The 22,920-nt window shown below is 40.6% G+C and overlaps 1 long non-coding RNA gene and 1 other non-coding gene across 7 annotated transcripts; both read right to left on the bottom strand.

Annotated features, from left to right (window-relative positions):
* Positions 1-5,472: 5,472 nt before the first annotated feature.
* LOC113973567 lies at positions 5,473-12,376 on the bottom strand. Of its 6 annotated transcripts, none has more exons than XR_003536256.1 (6): positions 12,358-12,375; positions 10,577-10,626; positions 9,691-9,760; positions 9,030-9,108; positions 7,531-7,583; positions 5,473-6,985 (listed from the first exon to the last, which is right to left on the bottom strand). It is a non-coding gene; the product is annotated as an uncharacterized LOC113973567 (long non-coding RNA). The 6 variants fall into 6 exon arrangements; XR_003536250.1 differs by lacking the exon at positions 12,358-12,375 and adding an exon at positions 12,221-12,351; XR_003536251.1 differs by lacking the exon at positions 12,358-12,375 and adding an exon at positions 11,858-11,978.
* Positions 7,138-7,208, bottom strand: LOC113974836. The gene has a single exon (XR_003536655.1). It is a non-coding gene; the product is annotated as a small nucleolar RNA SNORD50 (small nucleolar RNA).
* Positions 12,377-22,920: the final 10,544 nt, after the last annotated feature.

Raw genomic sequence — 22,920 nt, 5'->3', positions numbered from 1 at the left:
TCCTCATCAGTATCCACCTTTAAAATGTCCCAAAGTCACCTCAGGACAGTAGTGCTATCCTGTCCACTTGCGCAGCGCGAGGTAGCCAAGTGCTGAAGCTGCAACTCGCCGAGCACAGCCACAAATGAAAGTGTCAAGAGAACTTACTGCTGTATTTAGACCTTTCTTCACCCCAGACACCTATCCAGCCCTGCCCTTACATCCTTGAACTGCCTAGCAGCCATCAAGATTCCAGTACTCTGCACACTTATAAAGGCCAGCTGAAGGGTGGAACAAGGAAAGGGACCCTTGGGAGCTACTTAACCCCATGTAAGTTACTTATTGCATTAAGCCCATCTCCAAAGGCAGACAGAAAGTCAGTAGGTCACAGAATATTCTCCCGCTCTGGGCATCTTTCCCAGGAGAGGAGAGCACAGCACACCACAGACACAATGGCCTCAGCCATACAGCAGATGGGACAGATCATGAGCTGTTCTCCAGCTGTAAGGCAAATGTGGAAAGCACAGCCTGTATTCCCCCAGCTAAGCTCTCACTCACCTTAACCTCTAAACCATGACCCAAATATTACATGTGAGAATGTGCCTGCTGCCCAGGCTTTAGCTGTCAGAATATTAACCCTTAATGGCATGGATGATCAATTGCCAGGGATTGGGCTCATGTCCCAGGCCTATTTAGTTCACTACTAATAACATGGTTGATTACTCAGGAAAGTGCCTGATGCAGCAGTTGCAATACACAGCTTTCAGGTCAAGTGTTCCAGGCTACTTAACATGTAACCAAACAACCTAAAAATCCTTCCAAGCATGGATGAGCCCAAATAACCTTGTGTCCTTCAAGGTCCTTGTAAGAATAGAGCAATCTTGCCCCCCTCCACACACACACATTTACAGTCCTTGCCAGGTACAAGGCAGAAGTGACTACAAAAATGCAGCATTTCTGCAGATCCCAAGAGCAGACAATACCACCTTTTGTATACAACTGTTTTTTAAATTTTATTTTTTAAAAATACCTGGAGAATGCTGCCCTAAGGGAATTCTCATTTACAGTACAAACTTCAGACCAGAGTAGAAGGATGAGGAACTCTTACTATATTGGTACCTCAGGCTGTGCTTGCTACTTTTCAATAATCTTCTTTTGGAAGGTCTAATCTGTACTTCCACATGGGCCTTCAGAGACACTGATCTTAACCTAACACAGAGCTTCGGCACGTGTATAAGTTTATCCTTTCCAGCTTGTGCAGCAGTAACCAGGTATCCCTTCATTGCTTTGCATGGGGCAATGCAGGCAACAGAACCTGTGCTCAAATCTGAACAAATTTGTAATTTAATATGGTGCAACTAATGCAGTTGTATTGTGCTGCTAGAAGCAATAGTTTAGTTCTTTAGGGAAGCAAAGTTTTAATTTTACCTAGCAACTAGGCACTAGAAAATAATAAATTGCTATTCTCTGATCTGTAGAGAATAGTTGAGGAGCATTAGGCTTTCGATCTGCTTTCAGAAAATAAAGTTAAGTGTCTCCTTGATCCTGTAAGAACATACAGTTGTTTTTTTTCAAAGTTTGGATCTAAAAGGTAGCAGCAAGTAAGAACAGTTACAGGAAAGTTTCATTTTGATAACTTGAATCTATCAGGGTCAATTTTTAAAAAAAAATCTTTTCTCAGTTTATGACTAGTTAAATAACTGGCTGATAAACCTGTGAACTCGTTTACTGACACCGCATACAAATTAACCAAAACACTTCTAGTAGCTCTCGTGTCCTGGTTTTGGCTGGGATAGTTTTCTTCTTAATAGCTGATTCAGTGATGTGGTTTAGATTCAGTATGAGAACAGTGTTGATAACACTGATGTTGGGGTAAGCACTACTTAACAATAACCAAAAGTCAGGGATTTCTTAGTGTCTCAGGCTCTACCAGTGAGGAGGGGCACAAGAAGCCGGAAGCAGGGTTAGGACGGCTGCTGATCCAATCTGGCCAAAGCGATATTCCATACCATAGCACATCATGCCCAGTATATAAACTGGGGAAAGCTGGCCAGAAGTCACGGATCATTTCTCAATCTAGGCATCAGTCAGCAGGTGGTGAACAATTGTATTATGCATCATTTGTCTGTCTTGGGGTTTCTCTTTGTTGTCTCCCTTAATGTTACAATTACTGTATCTCATTTCAATTCTCTTATTTCAACCCATGGCTTTTACCTTTTTTCCTGTTCTCCTCTCCATCTTACCAGGGCAGAGGTGAGCAAGCAGCCATGTGGTACTTAGTTACCAACTGGGGTTAAAACACAACAGACACAAAAGAGTTTAAGTCTAATGTTTTTTTCTGGACTCTAGTATCTGCAACATTCCTCACTCTGATAGAAAAAAAACAAGCTAAGACTAGGGCAAATTATTTCCTATTTTGTCAGGGTAAGATGAAGTACACAGCTTTAATGATCTTAAGCCAGTTTAAAAATACCTTTTCAATCAAGTTACCAATTTCAAAGTAAGGACTAAGCATTTGATTTATTTCAGTCCATTCATCTCTTTCCACCTTTCCATATAAATAAAAAAAATGACTGAACCTCATTTTAGGACAGATTTGAATCATTCTTCACCTGGAACTATAAAACTAGTACCACTGTTGCTGGAAGAGTGCTCCTTCAGCTGTGGAGAACTCCAATCTCAGGGGAAAAAAACCAGCTATTACTGCTCTGGTGAGAAGCCTGAAATACGAAGTGTAGCTCGGGGTACTGATGGTATGAGCACACATCAGTACTTCAGATTTTCACCTCCAACATACCTCAGTTAAACAGCAAAGCTGGCTTAGCACTGGGGCCTTTGCTGAACTCCACTTACCACTGTTTCTATTAATGTGAGAATTGAAAGGGACATCAGCTTCAAAGAGGAAAAAAAAAAAACTTTTACTTCAGCCTTCTCCCAATCTCATCCTCCCTACAATTACTAACATACCCACTACTTCATCTATTTTACAGCCCACGTATCATTCATGTTTCAAATCTTTTTTAAATGGACATAGGTCATAATTGCCAAGTAGTATTCAAATACAAATCAAAATCTCCTCAGGAAATTCCCAAGAAAACTGCTGGAAAGGCTCTCTATACTTCTCTTGTTCCTTATATGGTCATCCTCAGATAGAATACTGAACGAGGCAGACTTTGTCCTACTCAATACAGCCATTCTTCTGAGCATCAAACACCACTTTGTCCTCTGGAGCTTACAGGAAGTTTGAGACAATGGCAGAGAAGTACTGTCTTCATAGCCCTGATAGCTCAACTGGACTATCAACTAAAAATCCACATGATGTTCAAAAGAAAATGGAATTCATCATTGTAATTTTACTTTCCCCATTTATATCCTCCAAGGGAAACAGACAATGGCAGACAAGCAAAAATGCTTGTAACACTGGTTGTAACACCTAAAAGCAGAGAATGCAAATCATCAGACACATGCATTTACGTAGCATACAAAGGCCCCATCTGTACTCCACTCACCTGAAATCACCATTTATCTGTAAATTCATTCGTACTTTGGATTATAACTCAAACTTTGTCCTCTGAACTGTGGGAGGGGGCGTGCAGAAAAACTACTAAAGTCAGAGCTAATCATCCTTCAATTGAAATACCTTTCCATGGGCAAAGTCAAACAAACACTTGCTCACTCTACTGTGTCCATGCTTAAATGTCTTAAGGAGCATCTTTGTCTACCAATTGATATTTAATTTCAGTGCTGATTTTTAACTGCAAAACACATACTCAAACTTTATATGGCAAACTTATACAATTAAGATCTTGTCTGCTCCAGATGGCAACTCCAACACCAGCACACAATATGGCTGCAGCCACAGCCACACACTTCTCTGCAGGATGGCAGCCTGACAGCACAGCTTACACTGAAATTCCAGTTCACCAGGATCTGGTATTTCAAGCAGGCATCACACCAGCACTGGCACTCACATAGCAGTGCAGGTGCTGTGGGAAGATAACCACTGCTAGGTTAGTTTGATTCACTTGCAACTCTTGTTTATAGATCCACAGCCTTCACCAGCAAGACGAGTTCCTCAACAAGACAAAACTTCCCACCTTAACGAAGACCTAAACAGTAGCAAAGCATTTATGCAGTCTACTCTTCTATCTTCCTTGCAGTTTCAAGGTACTCCTTTTGCTTTTAAGCCCACCACTCAATTAAGACTGCTTTTTTACCCTTTTACTAAGAGGGATACATGGCAACATTCCAGAACAAAGTTTGTCTAACCATTGCTTTCTTGGACCACAGCCCAACAGCCATGTGACACTTCTAAGCTCAACACTAATGATGGTTAGTGCAAGATTTCACCAGACTAAAACACAAAAAAGCAAACTGCTTTCATGCTCTTTACTGCACAAATCTCCAGTTAAAGCATTAAATCTAACAGTTTTGTAAAACTGAAGTTTAATTAAGTGCTTTTGCAGAGAAATCTCATGCCACGTGTTCCAAATGTATCACCGAGTAACCCTTCACAATTACTCCCCACCTGAATCACTTGTATAAAACATCACTCCAAAAACCATACCAGAACTAAATCCACAAGTGGTTTACAAACCTATCTCCCTCCCACAAAGCAAAAAAGCTACTTGCCGCTTTCTATACTAATACACATTTTTCATCCATGACCCATTTTCTGTGGCCATACAGGAACATTCATAGAGTTTTGCAGCTCAGTATCCAATATGCCTCATCACTTGCCACATCTACCTTTTTCTGATAAGTGAGGCATATCTTTTTCATGATTATAACAATGCTTCTTCACAGGGCTTCACCACAGAAATGCACAGTAACCCCCTTTTTTTAATGCTGCCAATCCTACATCCAAGACCATCTCCAGTGAATGCACTTTGGGTACCTGAAGTACCACCCACAATCCTGAAACTTTATTTCATCCCCAACATCACAAGACGAACCCTCACCGATTTTACTGGATATACACATGGCATTATCTCCTTAAGAGCTTTCACATTTTCTATTATCCGCCCAAAGGATAAAAAGACGGTACCTTTACAGTCCAAAACACATACCACACTCTTCTGACCCCACAATGAAGTCACACATATCCTTTTGAGTATTTAACAAAATACTTACCAAACATTGCTGTTGTATTAAGCATCCCTGCCCTTTGCATCTTTTCAACCTAAGAGACAGACCTAGCTCAGACTAGCAACTTTCAGACTTATCATCCAAGCAGCTTCACTAGATGCTGCCAACAGCACCCAGACTTTTCATAGAACTGCAGTGGGCAGATGGAGACCAGTCCCTTCCCAATTTCGAAGTATGTGATTACCAAGTTTGTTGTCCTGGCATCATTTAAGCACTATGTGGAACATCATGTGTCCAGTACATGCTGCAAAAGGCAGCACAAGGCTACATTGCCTTCGTAGCTCTTGCAAACGACAAGCAGTCAGGGAACACCGTGGTGTGATACACACCTGATGGGCAACAGGCAAGTTTTTCACATCATCTTTATTCAAAAGCATGTACAAACATGGCACATGGAAATACCTACCATTCTGAGAAACACAGAAATAAAGCCTGTTGAAAGAGGTGAAGGGAAAGCTGCTCTGTAGTAAATTTCTGAAGATTCCAACATTCAAGAGACTGATTTACAGCTGTTTGCTGAAAAGCAGCTAGCCACTGCTTATTAACAATAACAAACCATAGGAGACGCTCAGTGAGCCAATACACACCTGGAATTTTGTCAGTTCCTTAGCATACATTTTAGTAATCTATGGGATACTTATTTTTAATTTCAATAGTTCATGTGCTGTTCCTGGAAGTGTCTTGCACTTCATACCACTTAGGCAGAAAATTGGGCTTTACATGGTATTTGTCACTTATCACAGGCACACTCCTTGAGTTATAGGAATTTCTCCAGTTCTCTAGAGAGCTGCTAGCACCCAATGCTGTTATTTTTGGCTGCAGACTTTAGGGTTGTTTTTATATATTTTGGTGCATTTCAAAATGATTCAGTAACTGTAGCTCTTTTAATTGTTAGTTATGCCATTCTCATGTTTCTTCCTTCATAAAGCATTTCTGACAATTGGGCTTGACATTTTAAGGCAGATGGAGTCTTATATAGAGTTGTCTTGAAAATCCAATTTACTTGGTGACCAATTTATGAGCCTTCATTCCTCTGTGGAAGAGTGACAATTTGACAAATACAGCAAATATGCTGCTACTGTGATACAGCACTGGTACTTTTCAAGTGACTGTCTAAAGCACAAGTTCTAGTCTATGTGGTCTGTTTTCCCACCACTGACCTCTTTTCCCCACACAGCAAGCAGCTAATATTGCCAGTGTGTTCCTCAAGGAGCAGTTCCACTGTTGCGGTACTAGTCTCTCCATGCTTAAGTGGCAGTCAATAAAAACCCAACTCCTTGGTTCCTCAACTGATACAAACTGTGATGAGATCTGCAGACATTATATTTTTCTTTCTTACAAGTGTTTCAGGTTTATGCTTCTGTAACACTATTACTTCCCATTTCCTGGATGACATCACCCTCAAAACACAGACTCCTTGGTTTGCACTTGTGTACTCATTTTGCTCTCCCTTGTCTTTACAGGGCCTGCATGTGAGCTTTGTTGTCCTGAGTTATTGCAGATTTTCAGTATCAGAAGAATGTGTAACCAATACAGTATTTTAAAAGGGTAACTGCTCAGGGGGTTTTCCATGTATTAATTCTCAACATTCATTTCGCTAATTTTGCTGCTATCCTTCCTAGAGAGGGCAGCTCAATATTTTAGTAAGGTACTATTTTAGATATGCAGACAGTGATTTTGGTCTACATGCAGTTTCTGAAAACAGCATCTACTAAAAAAAGTTGCAGCAGCTGTTTCAGCAGGTTGTAAAAGCACAGCATCCCACTCCAAGCCACAAAAACTTTTCAGGTGTAACTTCTTCCTGGTTACTGATCATCCACATTTGTCAGACAGCTCTGACAAAGTGTCCAGCTCATCACTGCAAACAGAAAGCAAGAGTGAAATTTCAATTTGCACATAAGCACACAGCACTTTGTATAAATTGTTACTATTTCTGTAAAAAAACCCCAAAACTAAAACCAAAGACAGTATAATACTTTTCCGGAAGTTTAAATCAAATAATTTGGTCTCATCTCAGATTCCGGATCCGTATTAAGTTTTTCAACAGTGAATTCAGGTTCGGGATAGGATCATCACAGATGAGACAAAGGCAATACTGAAAACAAATATAGTAGGAAACATTACTGTTTTCTATAGTTTATAGACTGTTTAATTTTTGTATTGCAATCTCAAGTCCTCTGTTGTATTTCAGTAATAAAGCACATAGGTTTGAAAGCTAACCAAGCTTAGGCACAGCTATCAGCACACATTGTGCTTTGGGGAACAAGTATATTTAAATGCCAACTATGACTTAACATATTAATCAATGAAGTATATTAATAACTGTCATAATACAAAAAAATTTGACCTGTAAGCACAGTTACTTAAAATGAGAAAATATTTAGAAGCTTTTTAGTTACATACCTGAATAAGCTAAAAGCTTCTGTAAGTAAGTTCCTACATTTTGGCCCATTTTCCTGTTAAAAAAAAAAAGTTTATTAGTTCAGGAAAGTTTTCTTCCATCACCCAGAATTACAACTTGCCACCTATTTAGCCTCTCATATAGACCAAACTGCATTATCCAATGTGTTGGATTAGTATCAATACTCTAAGTCCTGAGAAACTAATTAGAACACTCGACTTCAAATATGCTATTTCTAATACAACAATTTACATGTAACCTACTTCTTTTAAATGGGGTTGATAATAATGTAGTTTTATAAAACAGTATTTTAAAAGGTTACCATTACTCAAACCAGTTTTACTGAGTTTCAAGGTACGTACAGACTATGAAATCGATCACCTTCAAATGCTTCATCTGTTCTGGTGTTAGTCTAAACTCAGAAGCCAGATTCACATGTGGTTTGGGATAGGTTCTTCACTGATCAGACATACCAATGGTTTTAAGCTTTACTTGGTTAGGAAGCTTTGACATTTACTGGTATTCATACCTTTAATTGAGAAGCAGCATGCAAGCATCTCGGCAAAGACATAAAATAGAGTTAGTGACACTAGCAAGGTTTGCTACGTCCAACTTTTCTCTACATCAGTCATGTAAGTCACTCCACTTCCTACTTGCAATAGTGCCTGTCTAAACAATACTGCATTTTATAGGCAGCAGTGCTGCACAAGAAGTTTCACTCATACAAAACCTGTTCTTCAAAAGAAAGTGCTGGTAGTTAGCAAGGTATTTAAAGGTACCTTTCTTGAATAACAAGTGGAATAAAGTTGCAGATGTGTAGTAAGACAGGAAAGTCAGAAGTTCTTACACTAACTTTCTAACTAAAACCAACCTGTGAATATACTCAAACACCAGTGCAATAGAGTTGCTTTTCCTAACCGCTCACATTTGAGTGAGCCCTAAATAAACAGTCCTAAGAGGGTCAAAGTGTGAACATGATCACTAGCTTTCAAACACCAGCAACAGTTACTTACCATACCTGGCTAATGCTTGTTATTTACCCACTATAAGGCAGGATACCTCCAATTACAGGGGTCCAACACTTCCCCCTTCCTGTGCTCTTTAAAGACGCAAGCATTTGAAACAGTACATATTCACGTCAACACGGACCTGAGATGGGTTTAAATAATGCTCCAACATTCTTATTCACAACCTGGTGCACGCTGGTACCTGGCTTGTGCACAGGGGCAGCAGTAAAAGTAACACCAACTGGGATAGTGACTGAAAGATTAAGTGCTTTCATCCCAGGAGCCAGATCCATACGAAGTTTCTCAGCAATGTATCAGGTTTGGCAGTTTTATCACTATACACAACTTAAATACCAATGACTGGGAACTATAACACCACTCATACACTCATATATTCCAAAAAATAAGCTTTATGTCTTTCACATGCAATGTCCTGAAAAGGGAGTGCATTACTTTAAACCAAAAATTTCCACTACTGCATCAATAAATACTACCTCTACCTGTTATGATTCGTGTTGCCAGGAAATCTTCAGGATGCCTCACATTCCAATTACCAATAACTGTTCAAGCACTCTAGAAATTTGAGTAAAATAATAAATTACAACACCTTCATACATACTATAACACAAGCAAGAACAACTGAATTTTACTTTTGTAACAACTGGTTGTAAGCATTTGAGTCAAACTAAATGGAATATAGATTTTTTCTTTCAAAAAGGTGAAAATACCAACTATACTTTTAAATAACAAATACACATTATTAAAAAATTGCAACATTTGCATATTTACATTAACAAGTCTCTAGCTGCTCCCTTATTTTCTTTGCCTGAACACTTTCTTATACTAATCGCCCAATAAAGTGCAAATTCACAATTAAAAGCCATAGAGGTAATATCTCAGATTTAGTATGAACACTTCAGATAGGCATTTTACCAGCTCTTTTGACACAAAAACTTTCAAATTCCTCCAGCCTACACAGTTTTAAATCATGTCAAACATGCCTAAAATATAATGATATCTTTTATGATTATTTTAAAGTCAACGACTTAATGATTATTTTAAAGCTAATAATTTGGCAGCTACTAATTTGATCATGCACATATTACACTAATCCACTTATCATTAATTTATCTCTACTAATCATTCAAAACATACATAGCTTTCAGGAAAATCCACTTGTGTGTACCAAGTACTCTTCTACATGTGACAGCGCTTCCATGAAGTGCTAAAATTAAAAATAAACAAAAATTATCTTTTAAATTAGAAAACATCTCTTACTACGGTCTAGCATCATCTATCATGTTACTATGTCAGAAACAATCACCAAGCACTAAAAATTGACTTTTTCATAAATTCAATATTCTTCTGGAACAGTCTTTAACACCTGACAAGCTGAAATTTTCTATGTACTAAAAAAAAGCTACCCTGAATTGGTTTGGAACTCTTTTGCAACCAGGACAATGGCTGAAGACCCAAGACATTCAAGCTTTTCATTAAAAAATATTTGAATGGCCATGCATTTATTCACAAGGCAATACTGCTTGTCTGTTAGTTTGCAGGATCATTACCTCAGTAATTACACTTAAATATGGTCATGTACGTATATTAACTCAAATACACATCCAAGGCAGACAGCTAATTCACACCACCTCCACAATCAGTATAATTTAGCACAAGCTAACCAAGTGATTTGTGACCTGGGTCTTCATGTTAATATAAATGCCACATCAAAAGAAATGCAACTAAGAACTGACCTATGGGCTGACTTTAACTCAGCAAAGAGCACCAAACCTTAAAATTATCAAATAATTACTTATCAGTTTGATGGCAGCTATGAAAATGCAATGTACTGGTTTTCCTTTTTGTCTCCCTTAGTAGCCATACAAAAATGACAACCCTACGACACTTAAAACTCCCCATACTTTTGACAGACAAAAATATGGAAACCAATTAAGAAATGGAAGCATTTATTAACTTGGTCAATAACAGAAATGCAGTATTACTTCTAGAGCAACAATAATAAAAATTCCAGAACTGTTACCTTAATGCATAATGTACTGGACACAACAGAAAACTTCCTCTCCATCATACCTAAAAACAAAGAGAGAACAAACTTATAACTTGAAATCAGCAGATTCATATTACCAGGCCAGTAAGTCACACATGAGACAATTGTCAACAACCTCTACCCAACAAGCTCGCTGAAGAAAAGCAGCAAGAAATGCAGTTTTAAGCAACAAAGGAGTTGTGAGTTATATCACCTTTCAATCTCATATTAAAAGCATTGTAGAAATAACTGCATGTACCTGCTGTTAAACTTCATTGTAAAGCATTTTCAATGAAAATTCATCATTCCAAGGTTTCAGTACTTTAAGTAGAAGAACTGATTTCCACTGGTTTAAAAAAATTGTTTCAAGCAGGGAGTGTCAAAATCCACCAACTCAACCAGCAGAAGAAATGCATGACGAAGTAAGTTTTACCATATACAATACTCAAAATAAGCACGTTCCCATAAAAATGTTTCTCGCTCTGCACTACACAGATCAAATAAATGCAGCAATGATTGAAAGATAACTCATCACACATTTTGCTTCAGTTAACAAAAACAATTTAAGCTACGGAAAACCTTGAGTTAAGCTTCCACATAGTGCATGTAATAAACATTTTTACTTAAAACTTCAGTTATTGAGTGTCAGGGTTATTACTGGTTTGTAAAGATTCAAAAATTTTACTGTTCAGTAATCTCATGTGACTCAGGCTATCATTAGATAAACTAATTCAACACTGAATGAATGCACCCGACAACTTCCTACATGAATCCAACCATATCCTCATCTTTACTTGCAGATAAGAGCCTAGAATCATTGTTGGTTTTTTTAATTGTATTTCCCGTGCTTCCAGAAGTACTACAGCTCAGTGAGATCAGCACTGCAAGAGGGGGAAAAAAGGCTTCTTAAGGCCACAGGAAGCTTTTTGGGGAGGTGGTGTGGGGTTTTTTTCTGTTTTCTAATACATTTCCATTTATTCTGCTGAGTCATTGTCTAAAAAAACAAAGGAAACATCATTAGTTTAAACGTTAATTCAATGATTTACATTAAAATTCAAGTAAAGGTTATGGGGTTTTTTTCCCCTTGGCATGATACGTGGATTTCACAGTATTTTTAGAAGTCTTGTGCAGTAGGACAATTCCACGATGCTGATGGTTGAGCCCTTCAAAACATGTACAGACAACACAAACACGCGCACTAACCCTGTGCCCCAGGAACAAGGCGGCTCTGCCTCGTTCGAGGAGACCGAACCTTTTACTGGAACGAACACCAACCTCATTCTCATTGGCATGCTTTATTTCATTTCTCTGCACTAGCCAACATTTTAGAAGGTTCCCAAAAGGGCGGAGAGTGCCCCGCCCGGTGGCTGAGAGCACCGCTTCCTGCCGTACCGGAAGAGCAAAATGGCGCGGGCCCAGCAGCGCCAGGCGGGTCCCCGCCGCGACTACCGTTCCCAGCGCGCACTGCGTCGCGGGACGGCGCTTCCTGCGGGGAGCCACCCGCGGGGCGTGCTGGGACACGTAGTCCACCCCTGCGTCCCTTCGCACCGGCGAGGCTGCCCGCGGGGCGCCGTGCACGGGCGGCCGCGGCCCTGCGGCGGGACTATGGCCAGCCCTACCCACGGCTCCGAGCCTCACCCGCTAGCTCCATCCTCGAGTACTACGCGAGCGGCGCCGCGGGCGACCCTCCCGAACGGCCAAGCGCAGGGAAAAAGCCGCGGCGCACCCCCAGTCGCGCTGGGGCTGCAGCACATCCGCAGTCCTGAGCGCCTTACCGCGTTACTCCACACCAGAAGCTCCGCAGGGAAAAAGGAGATGGCACCGCCCTCGCCAGCCTTATATATACGTCGCGGGGTGGGAACGAGGCCAGCCACGCCCCATCGCTTACGAGCCGAGGGGCGGAGACTCGGGGTCGCACTTTGCTCGCGGGGAGGGGCGGGGTGGTCCCTCACTGCCCGGATCGTGCGGACGGCGCGGTAGTGGCGCGCGCTGCGCTCCCGCCTCTCGGGGCACGGCGTGTTCCCCGAGGGGAGAGGAGAAAGGGGCACTCGAGCCCGGCTGTCGATCCCGGTGGTGTTCGTACGTTTTGCGTTGCAGGTTTTCTGCGTAAAACGCAGAGCGGTTCTATGTGAGTTTTTAAAGTGAGGGCAGGAACCAACCTGATGCAGATCCACCTCTCAAACTTAAAACATATGTTTCTCAGAGAATCACAGCGTCATTAAGGTTGGAAAAGACCTCTGAGATCATCGAGTCCCACCTATGACCTAACACCAGCTTGTCAAGTAGACCGTGGCACTGAGTGCCACGTCCGGTCTTTTTTAATACCTCCAGGGGCCGTGTGAGGATGGTGAGGCACTGGAACAGGTTGCTCAAAAAAGTTGTGGATGCCCCATCCCTGGCAGTGTTCAAGGTCAAGTTGGATGAGGCTTTGAACAACCTGGTCTAGTGGAAGGTGCCCCTGCCCATGTCAGGGAGATTGGAGCTACATGATCTTTAAGATCCCTTCCAACCCAAACCATGTTATGATTCCCTCTATGCCACCTCAACTTTAGCCACTGGAAGTTGTACGGTTGCAACTCAGTCAGAAAGTGATTTATTCTCCAGATGAATCTACCTCTTGTACTGCTGTGGAAGTGCTAGTGAAAGAAGTGGGAGCAGGTACCTGGGCTACAGTGGGGATAGCAGGAGCACTACAGCCTAGATGATGATTAAACTGATGGGAAACCACATCCCAAAATCTAATTTATGGGGGTTCTCACTAATTGTTTATAAATATTTCTTTTGGATGCTTGATTATTGAGAGGTATCAATCAACTTAGTTGAGGAAAAACAAGGAAGGGTGAAGAAAAGCTCAAAAAACTGCTCGGTGTTTTGAGAAGTTATTAACAATATGACGAAAAAACCATGTTCCACCAGGTGGGCTCTTAATAGGAGGGTTTAACTTCTGGGAACACATAAGGGAAAAGCGAGTTGTGAGTCTAAAGTGCTAAAATATCTGGCAATTTTATTCCTAAAATTATTGAGAATAATACTACCAGAAAAACTAAAGAGTTGACAAATTTTAAACAGGTTTTATTCTGCAGCCCATGGCAGGGGAGGACACTCATTTTCTCTCTGCTTTTCTTCTTCCACAACCTGTTTTACCTATCTGAGATCCTCCTCTTGACTGCAAGGTGCAACCAGCCCACTGCATTTTCTGCTGTAGAGGCATGAGGAAAAAGGTCTACAATGCTGCCTCTTGCTCTGAGTGCCTCCCACCAGCACGTTTCAGCTGCTGTTTCTGCAGTAAAGAGCGATAATCTGTGAGCACCTGGGAAGAGTAGCTAGTGCTTCAGGCAGTGCTCAGCAGCCAAACTTGGGCACAGACAAGCAGTTTATGCTGTTGTTTATCTATTCATCTGACCTATTCAAAAAGCCTCAAAACTGATGTTTGCCACAGGGCACTGAAAATGTTGACCTGTCACTTCCTTAGTGACACTAGAGTTAAAGAGAAGCAAAGTAATCACAGAAATTAATCACTACTTGATCAGCCCTAGAGAAAGACAACAGCCCCTAAAGCTAAAGCCCCTAGAAGTGCTAAATAATCCCATGTTTTCAACAGCACCTGTGGAGGGCTTTTACGGCATGTAATTCTGTCAAAGAATGGAATTTTTTTTTGGGGGGGGAAACCAGAGGGACTCATAATTTAAACCCAAAGTACATTACATAAAGCATGAATAAGTATTATTTTGGTTTGTATGTGATAATAAGAAGCCTATAAATAATGAGGTGACTCAGATCTGTCCAGAGCTGCAAGATACTGCTCTGTGCTGTGAGCTTTACAGACAAAACACAGCTGTGCAGTCGCTGTGGGGAGCCTCACGCCTTGCAGTGCTACCACAGACTGGCTTTTGTAATTTAACAGAGGAAACTCTTCATCTCTCTATTAGAGTGTAGGGTACAGATTTACTAGCAGTACCTGAGTGCACGTTGTATGTAAACTTTTTATACCCAAAGAAATGTGCCTCATATTTCTCAGCATCACCCAAGTCTGCTAGCACTGGAGAAATCTGTAGGTCAAGTGAAGCACATCTTCATTGCAGGCAGGCAACAATTACAACTACAAGGCTGAAAATAATTATCCAAACCAAAATGAAAGTGTACACCACAATTACAGATCGTATTTCAAAGTAAGGTTCCTTCTTTTGCCTTTCTTTCCCCTTCTTCAGGCTTCCACATTTTTAACCTATATCCCAAGTGTCTGGATGAGGGTGTAAGATATAGAGCAAGACCTGATCATCAAATGCCACTCCCCAGAGAGATCCTAAGGCTAGTATGAACCATAAGCCTGCTTGCCATAAAGTGTTAGTTTATAGATGAGTCGCTTCTGAATTTAGTTCACTACACAGCTGCGCATTCATGCACAGTGTCAGCACTGTCGGAAGGGAGTGCTGGTTGTGAGATCATGGGGGTGTAGTGGATTGACTCTGTTGAGACCTACAGAAATATATGCTGGCCTGAAAGGCTGGTGGTGTGATTACCCTCCAGGGCTTTTCAGTTCCAGGCAACTTGTTACAAGTTCTTTTTCTTGTTTTAAATTATTTCTTTCTTCTCTTGTTCTTTCTCTTTACTTCTGTCTCCCCCCTGCCACTTCCCCTCTGTTCCTATTTTAAATTTGGCTTCCTGGAATTTCTCCAATAGCATTGCAGATTTGATGGTTTACATCTCTTGGTTTGGTTTGGGGTTGTTACCAGTGCATCCTTTGAGATGCTGAGTTCCCTTTCCCTCTCACCTCCCCAGCAGGAATTCTATTGTATACAGCTTTAATTTCTTCCTTCTCAGAACAGATAGTACTAATTGTAAAATCCTGGGCTGACTTTGCTATATTTCACATTATGCATCATAAAGCAATTTCATTTAGCTTATGAATTTGATCCTGGATTTGATGTCTTACCAGAATTTTTAATTTGAACTTCTCAGTTCTCTCTCGTTGACTTTTCAGTTCACTTTAGTGTCACAGAAATATTAGTACTCTTATTTTTTTTAATTTTTATAATAAGAAATGAGATCATAAAAACTTTAGAATAGTTGTATGGGGTCAGAGCAGAGGTCTACCACCCCCACCTCCCACTAGTATCCTGCTTCCAACTGTAGCCAGAAGTAAATGCCTAGGGAGGGGAGTTGGGATAGAACAAGTGTGTAGGGATCCTTCCCTGAATATTTGCCCAGCCTCTGGGAGTATAAAACTCAGAAGCCTCCTAGGTGTGGGCTTGGGGTTTCTTTTATTATTTGTCTGGGTTTTTTGTACATGAGAACTTAACAATTCTCTATTAATTTTCTACCCATAAATTTTTTCAGTCTTCCCCAGAGCCTGTATAAAATTTTGGCATTCCCAACAATGGGCAAGGAATACCAGAGCTTAATTAGCATTATAGTAAAAGGCTCCTCCTGTAGTTCACTTTGCATCTGCTGTCTGTTTGCTCTTTGCAGTTTTAGAAGAAGCGGTGAGCAATCTATCCCTCTGCACTTGTAGAGCCCCTGCTCCATAATCTCTTCTTCAGGCTGAGAAAACCTCATTTATTTAATCATTCCTCACAGGGGGATTAGTTCCTACCTTTGACCTTACTCTCACTGATCTTCTCCGAACTTTTTTTGTTTCTTTTTGAGATGGGAGTCACAGAGTATACAGTGTACTCAGGAAACAGTTCCTTTATGGGCTTATGCAGAGGTGTGATGATATTCTCCATTTTCTTCTTTGTTCCTCAGCACTTCCTAAACTTTTGTTTCTTTTTTTGGTTGTTGCTGTGCATGGAACTGACATTTCCTCAGAACCGTTTGTCATAACTGCAGGATCTCACATCTGAGCAATAAGGGTCAGAGCCCACCACTTTACATTTGCTGTTGTGTTTTCTTTCTTCAATGAGCAGTGCTTTTTACTGATCTATGTTGAATTTCACATGTTGCTGTTATACTCACTCAGCTTTTTTAAGCTCCTGCATTTACTTTTGCGTCAGCAATGACTGATTACTAATTTTTTTACCCCTCCGCATGCCACCTTTTTTAGATCAATTCAGTAAGTTCATCAGTACAGACCATGCAGATTTCTGAGGTAGTTTTCTTCCACTCTAAAAATGAACCATTTACTTCTATCCTCTGTTTCCTATCTTTTATCTTTTATCCCATGTCTGCTTAGTTTGCCTAAAATCATTTGCTAAGAGGCTTTAGGGAATCTGTGCATTAGATCACATTAGCACATGCTTGACGATGGCAAGCATGACATGAGTTTACCAAGTGTTCTGACCATTGTCTTACAGAGGATACTTATCTAGATGCACACTAATGATTTTTTAATTATTTTCCTGGTACAGATGTGAGGCTTAGTGGGCTGAAGTTTCCTGTATTTCCCTAGAACCTGTTCAAAACATTATAATTGTTTGCTACTTGCCCTTCTTTAGCACCAGAACAATTTAAAGGGGAGTTCACACACAACAATTAGCAGTTCACGTGTTTCACTGGGTTCCTCCAGAATATCATTTGATCCTGTTGAAACTGCAGCATCTTTAAGAACTTGGAAGCAACTTCCCTGGTGAAAGCCTCAAAGGTGGTGTAGTGCAGGGAATTTCCCCAGATTTTCCACACTGAACACAAGAACAAAAAATTAATGTAATTGCATGGCCTGATTTTTTCTGAACAGACTTCCTGTGCCTCATGAATTTGAAAAAGCATATATTATTAGTTTTGATAGACTGAACAGTGTTATTCTGACATGTACTTTTATGATCTTCTTTTTACCCTTTTACAAGCCCTGAATGGTGATTTTGTGACTTCAAGATAGTGTTCTCAGTTCATCTTCATACCCCTTGTGAGGATTTAATGCATATTGATGTTTCTTTTAGTTTCATTTTTAACAAGCATCTTCATTTTTAGATATGTCCCCTTTCTGAAGTTGCGTACAGCTGTGGTGGATATTTGGGGTTTCTGCTGCAAAGATAATCTAAGTGTACAATACTTGCTTATACTGACACATTGGGTTTATTGTCATAATCTAATCAGTTTATTTATGGCTAAAATTAATGATAAAGAATAACTAAGCTTTATACAAGAAAAAAAAATCTCAAGCACTCTGCACTTGGTTTGTGAGTGTGTCTTGCTCTTAGCAGCTCAGTTTTTCTCATACAGGGAGAGATCAAATAGCATTTTCTATAAATATGTTTTAACTTCACAGTTAAGTAGAACTTATCAGCTCCTGCTAAAAGGGGTGACCTCGTTCTTTCCTCCTCTCCTGTCACTACTACTGGCTACTACATGCTGCTACAGCAACTACCTGGTGCAATAGAAAGTAATTTTTTTTAGCTTTAGTTTTCTAGCAAATCAGCCACCTGAGGTGACTAACACTGTGAGCACGTAACCACTAGATTTAACAGAAAGGAAATGGTGGGAACACAAGCCCTGGGCTGAGGAAGAGTTGCGCCGGGTGATGTCCCCTGACAGCAGCTAACACTTAGACTGCTATAAATATGATGTGAAACCTTCAGTTTGATCCATCCAAAATGCTATTTTGCTATTTAGCTATGCCTGAATGCAAGAATTCTACCATTAAAATAAACAATAGTTGATGTTTAAGAAGTCTGTTCTTCTCCTGTTTGCTGATATTTACTACTGTACTGTAAGGAAGAAATAATCTCTATCTAAATACAATTAAAGGGACAGTTGATATTCAGAGCAGCACCTTTAAGGCTGGTCCTACCAATGAGCAACACAATTGCGATGCTCTGCCCTGAAATATGTCAGATTAATGTGTTTGGTGTTTGAAGATGGGAGTCTGTATTTGTAAAGAACAGAAAGAGGCAGGCAACATAGTTAATCCTATAACCATGATAATATTAATTAAAACCCAAATAAACCATTTAAGCTGTGTAAATAATTTATAAACTTGTAGAGAAGGTGAACTAATGTATTGATAACTTCCTAGGAGGGAACTCATAGCATTGCAAATTTTTACCGTGAATACAAGGACACATTCCCCGTCCTGATATTCTTGGCTGGAGCTGGTAACTGACCTCCTGATACGGCTGAGGCTGTGTCCTTCTCTTATGATGAAAGTGTTCAGACAAGATGCCTCCTGCTGAAGGCCCTCTGATGCTCTAATCTGCTTTACCTGGTTGCACTCTCTTGGATACGCACCAGAACTCAAAGGACCTCACCCAGGCTCACAGGGCAACAGGGGGAAAGACCTGGGCATTTCAGAAGTTGCATGCTCTCTCTGCCTGGTCAACAGCAGACAGTAGAGTAAGACAAGGCCATCTTGTTTTCTCGTCTTCAGTTTTACATAAGCTGTGTAGGAAAAGTATGGGACAAGGCTGACACTCCTTGTCAGCACTAGGAATATGCTCTGCTTGGCTACAGAATATGCAGCTAATAGGCAGATGAGATTTCTTTATGCAGTTCATGTGACATGAAGAAATTCCTCTGCCAGAGGTAATGAGCACTCACAATTTCTAAACACAGGACCCTTGCAGAGCGGGGAAAGCGAAGTCTGAATTGTGAGCTGTAGTCCTATTACGGACATGAATCCTCTGGTGCTCCTTTATCTCCAGTTGCTGCCAGAGTCTCAGGGTGTACTCCCGTCAGCATCCTTTGCAATCCCTGAGCCAGGCCCTCTTGGGAGCCAGGAATGGATGACTAGGAGATGCACATGTGGAGGTTCTCTATTCCTCCTCAAAAAGCAATGCTGGGGAAGTTTTCAGAGAGGCTAGTGATCAGATCAGAGAGCATGCCTCCAGGGAAGAGCAGTTGGCTCAGCCTCATCTGGAGCAGCTCCTAGGTGGAAGCCTGTGATGTTGTGCAAGATATGAAAAGGTCTCGCCAGTACCTGTTCTTGGGCAAAGCAAGCAGCCCACTGCTGTGGGCATCCCACTTAGCCCACCTGGCAATTCCTGACATTGCACCCATATGGGAAAGAGCCCCCAGTCAGCATTTTATTGACATTGGATACAGAGCCAGGTGACACAAATGTTACTCATCCATGGATTCTGCATGATACAGCCTTTCTGCTGAATTCAATAGGACCTGTGAAGCAATTCTGTACTCCTCTGAAGCAAGAGGAACTTCAGAAGCTGCTACAGTGTGCTATAAATTGTATCACCTGAATGAAAAAAAATCTGATGATGGTGCTCTATTGTTTAAGAACAAAACAGAAACTTTCTAAGTATTATTGAGGAAGGAAGCTCACCAGTGCAGCTTTAAGCTTTCCTGTGTCAGGCAATCTACTTGAAACTATTAAAGTTCACTGGGCCAACACAGTATTTAAAACAACTACTTTGTCACATTTCTTTCATTTTTCTTTCTTTATTTTTCTTTCTCTTTACTCAAGTTACTCAAACATTCACTTTGTCTTGCGTAAGTAGATACGAAGAGAGGAGGGGATCCCAGTTAAGGAAATGTTAATTGACATCTTTCATTTCTCTTTAAGGTCTTGTAGTTAGTTAGTGTGTTGAGGCAGTTTCCATGGACTGCATTGGGAGTTTGTGGCCCAGCTTGATTGTAGGGTTTGTCTCTTACATGCAAGTAAGGTGTAAAACAAAATAGATTTAGCATGATGAATACATATTGTACTAGGAGTGTCATAGAGTTTGAAAACATTATCCAGCCCAGCAGACTGTTTGTAGACAGAAACAGACTAAGAGATTACTCATGTTCTCTCCTTCTGGAAGTCCTATGGATCCAGCTCCATACATCCCTCTCCTCCTGTCTCCCCACTTTGAGTTACCGCAGACCACACTAGGAGGTGCAGTAAGTTGATCCTACTTTATATCCACATTTCTCAACAAATGCAAGACTCATCTTGCAGGCCCTGGGAGGGAACATCATGCAGAGAGGCTCTTGCCCATGTTTCTCCACACCCTGCGTAGGACAGGGCTGTGGGCCTGTGCACAGCCAGGGATTCCTGAAGGTTGCAGCAGAAGAACCGGTGAAGGAGAAATGTGCTGCAGGATGCTGCATGACAAGACAAGAAGCTGAAACCTTGTTTGAACTCGTGAGCAATTGGTTTTGCAATGATGATCAGACGTGTACACCTCACCCACAACCAGTCTGGGAGAAGGATGCTTGAGTGGATAAATTTTCCCCACTTTATGATTTCAAACAGGATGACCATTAAGACTGTTTCTCTGTAAACACAAGAGGGCACTCCCACCTCACTCCTCAGTGATTTGCAGCACTTGTGAAAGGACATTTTTAATGGAACAACACAGATTTACAGCTAATCCTTTTTACATGCCTTGATAATACAACACTAAGCACTTATAAGCATTTATAGGTCCCGCATTTATAGGCCATATTCAAGAAATGTGGTCTTGGTTTGATGCTTTCTCCAAATTAGAATGTATAAAGAAAAAATTGAATTTAATCCTGATCTCAATGAAGCAAAAACAAAACTTATATGTCCTTGTAAGCAGAATCACACTGAAACTGGGGAACTACGGGCTGCTTGTTGGGATTTTAGGTGCATTATCTCATGGAAACAGAGATTACTTCTTTTGTCTACAATAAAAAATTCACTAAGAGAAACTACAGAAAGGGGTAATGAGATTTAAAGTTGTTACATTTGCCAATGCTCGCACGTCTTGAAGTAGAATGTCAGCGCCCCCTTCACATAAGTTTCCCTTACCCACTCACTCTTGTCTGCTTAGTGTGTTATGCTATCAACGCTTTACACACTCTAGTCACACAGAAATAAATGCTTACTTTTAAGCTTACTCAAGGGCCTCTCAGCTGTAGGGATCAAAGTCTCACTTTGATCACTCAGAAAGGTTTTAACAGCTTTTAATATTTTTTAATTATTATTTTATTATTTTAATATTGTTCAGCACAGTAACAGAAAAGCTAGGCTTGTAAAGCGGAACTTTCTGTCCAATTTAAAATACGAATAAAACCCATAAGTAATTACCCTTTAAAGAGAAATATAAATCTACAAACCCTGAAGTCCACTCTGCTACATGCTTATATTTCCTTCACTAGAAGAGAGTTATTTGGTATTGTTAAAACTTTTCCATGGGGAAAGAAATTTTAACTGCATTTTTAGCCTCTTCACATCCTTTCTGTAAGGTGTTTTTCCATCCTATTCTGTGTAAATGAGATCTGCTTTTCATTTTCACTTAGCAGTCCCCTCCCAGTGAAGTCTATTACTAGTCTCTGTTTTCTGTACGAGACAGAAAATGCCAGGCAGTGGAATAAAGAGTGGAGTGGGAGGAGGGAGGCCTGGCAGTCCGCAGTGGGAGATGGCAGATTTGCATATGTGATTCTTGTCCAGATATGCTTGGTGATCTTCCCCAACACTTCTTTCCTCTTCTTCTTACCCTTATGATTATTTTGGTCATTATGAACTTCACCACCAATTTCTTAATTTGTCCTTTGGCTAAGAGGTCTGATGTCTCTCTTTCACAGCAGTTTTGATTTGAGATGCTCAAAGCAAGGAACAGAAGAAGGACCAGCACCATACTGTACAGCACTCTGGGGGAAAATTTAAGGGAGTAGAAGTGTAAAGTACTAAAATAAGAAGTATGGAGAGCGCTGGCATTAAAAAGCGTGTGAGTATGGGCTGTGGACTCCTGCATTGCATTTTGTCTTTGTGACACTGCTTTTTTATTTTATGGCCCAGCAGACCCATAAACTCATACTGACTACTTCATAAAGCAGATAGTTAAGTATAGTTTGAAAAGATTAAAACCAGGAAAAGTGTTTGTAAAGTAACTTCTTAGAAAAATATTGAATCTAACTGAATTATCAGTTGTCAGTTGGCTCTTCAAAGAAATCCAGTTTAAAAAAATGTACATTTTGCCTGAAACAAATGAAGTAGTAACAGATTCTTTTGTGTGAAAGGGCTTATTTAATTTTTAAGCATGACCTTTTCCTCAGTAATCATAAATGATTTATAGGTATCGAAGTTTCTGAAATGATGATCATAAAAGTTGACTTTTAAATATGTTAATCAACCGTGTTGAAGAGGCTGACTGCTCTACAGAAGGCCACTTCTGCCAGCCCCAGGAAATTGTGCCCCCAGTAAGGGTCAATAGTGATTATTAAAACAGAAGAAATCAATTTGAAGTGCTAGTGACCCTCCCACAGGTTTGGGTTTTTTTTCCTATAAATGCTCATTCTTATGCATGGCAAAGTTTGGGCATGTCTTGAGTTGTGTAAGGAAAACTTTGCATTTTGTGCAGGCAGCTACCAGAGCACAGGGCATGCTGCAGTGCACGAGGAGAGTCCTGTGGCATTGGAGGCAGCATGGGGATGTGTTGAGGCCAGTGCTGTCCAGAGATAGCCAGTCTGGACAATGTAGAGTCAGCAACTTTCATTTA

The sequence above is a fragment of the Neopelma chrysocephalum genome, unplaced genomic scaffold, assembly GCF_003984885.1.
Source record: "Neopelma chrysocephalum unplaced genomic scaffold, ASM398488v2 Primary Assembly neopelma1_23b, whole genome shotgun sequence".
Lineage (NCBI taxonomy): Eukaryota > Metazoa > Chordata > Aves > Passeriformes > Pipridae > Neopelma > Neopelma chrysocephalum.
Note: the sequence above shows the minus strand (reverse complement) of the source record. Positions and strands in the feature narration are given on the sequence as shown.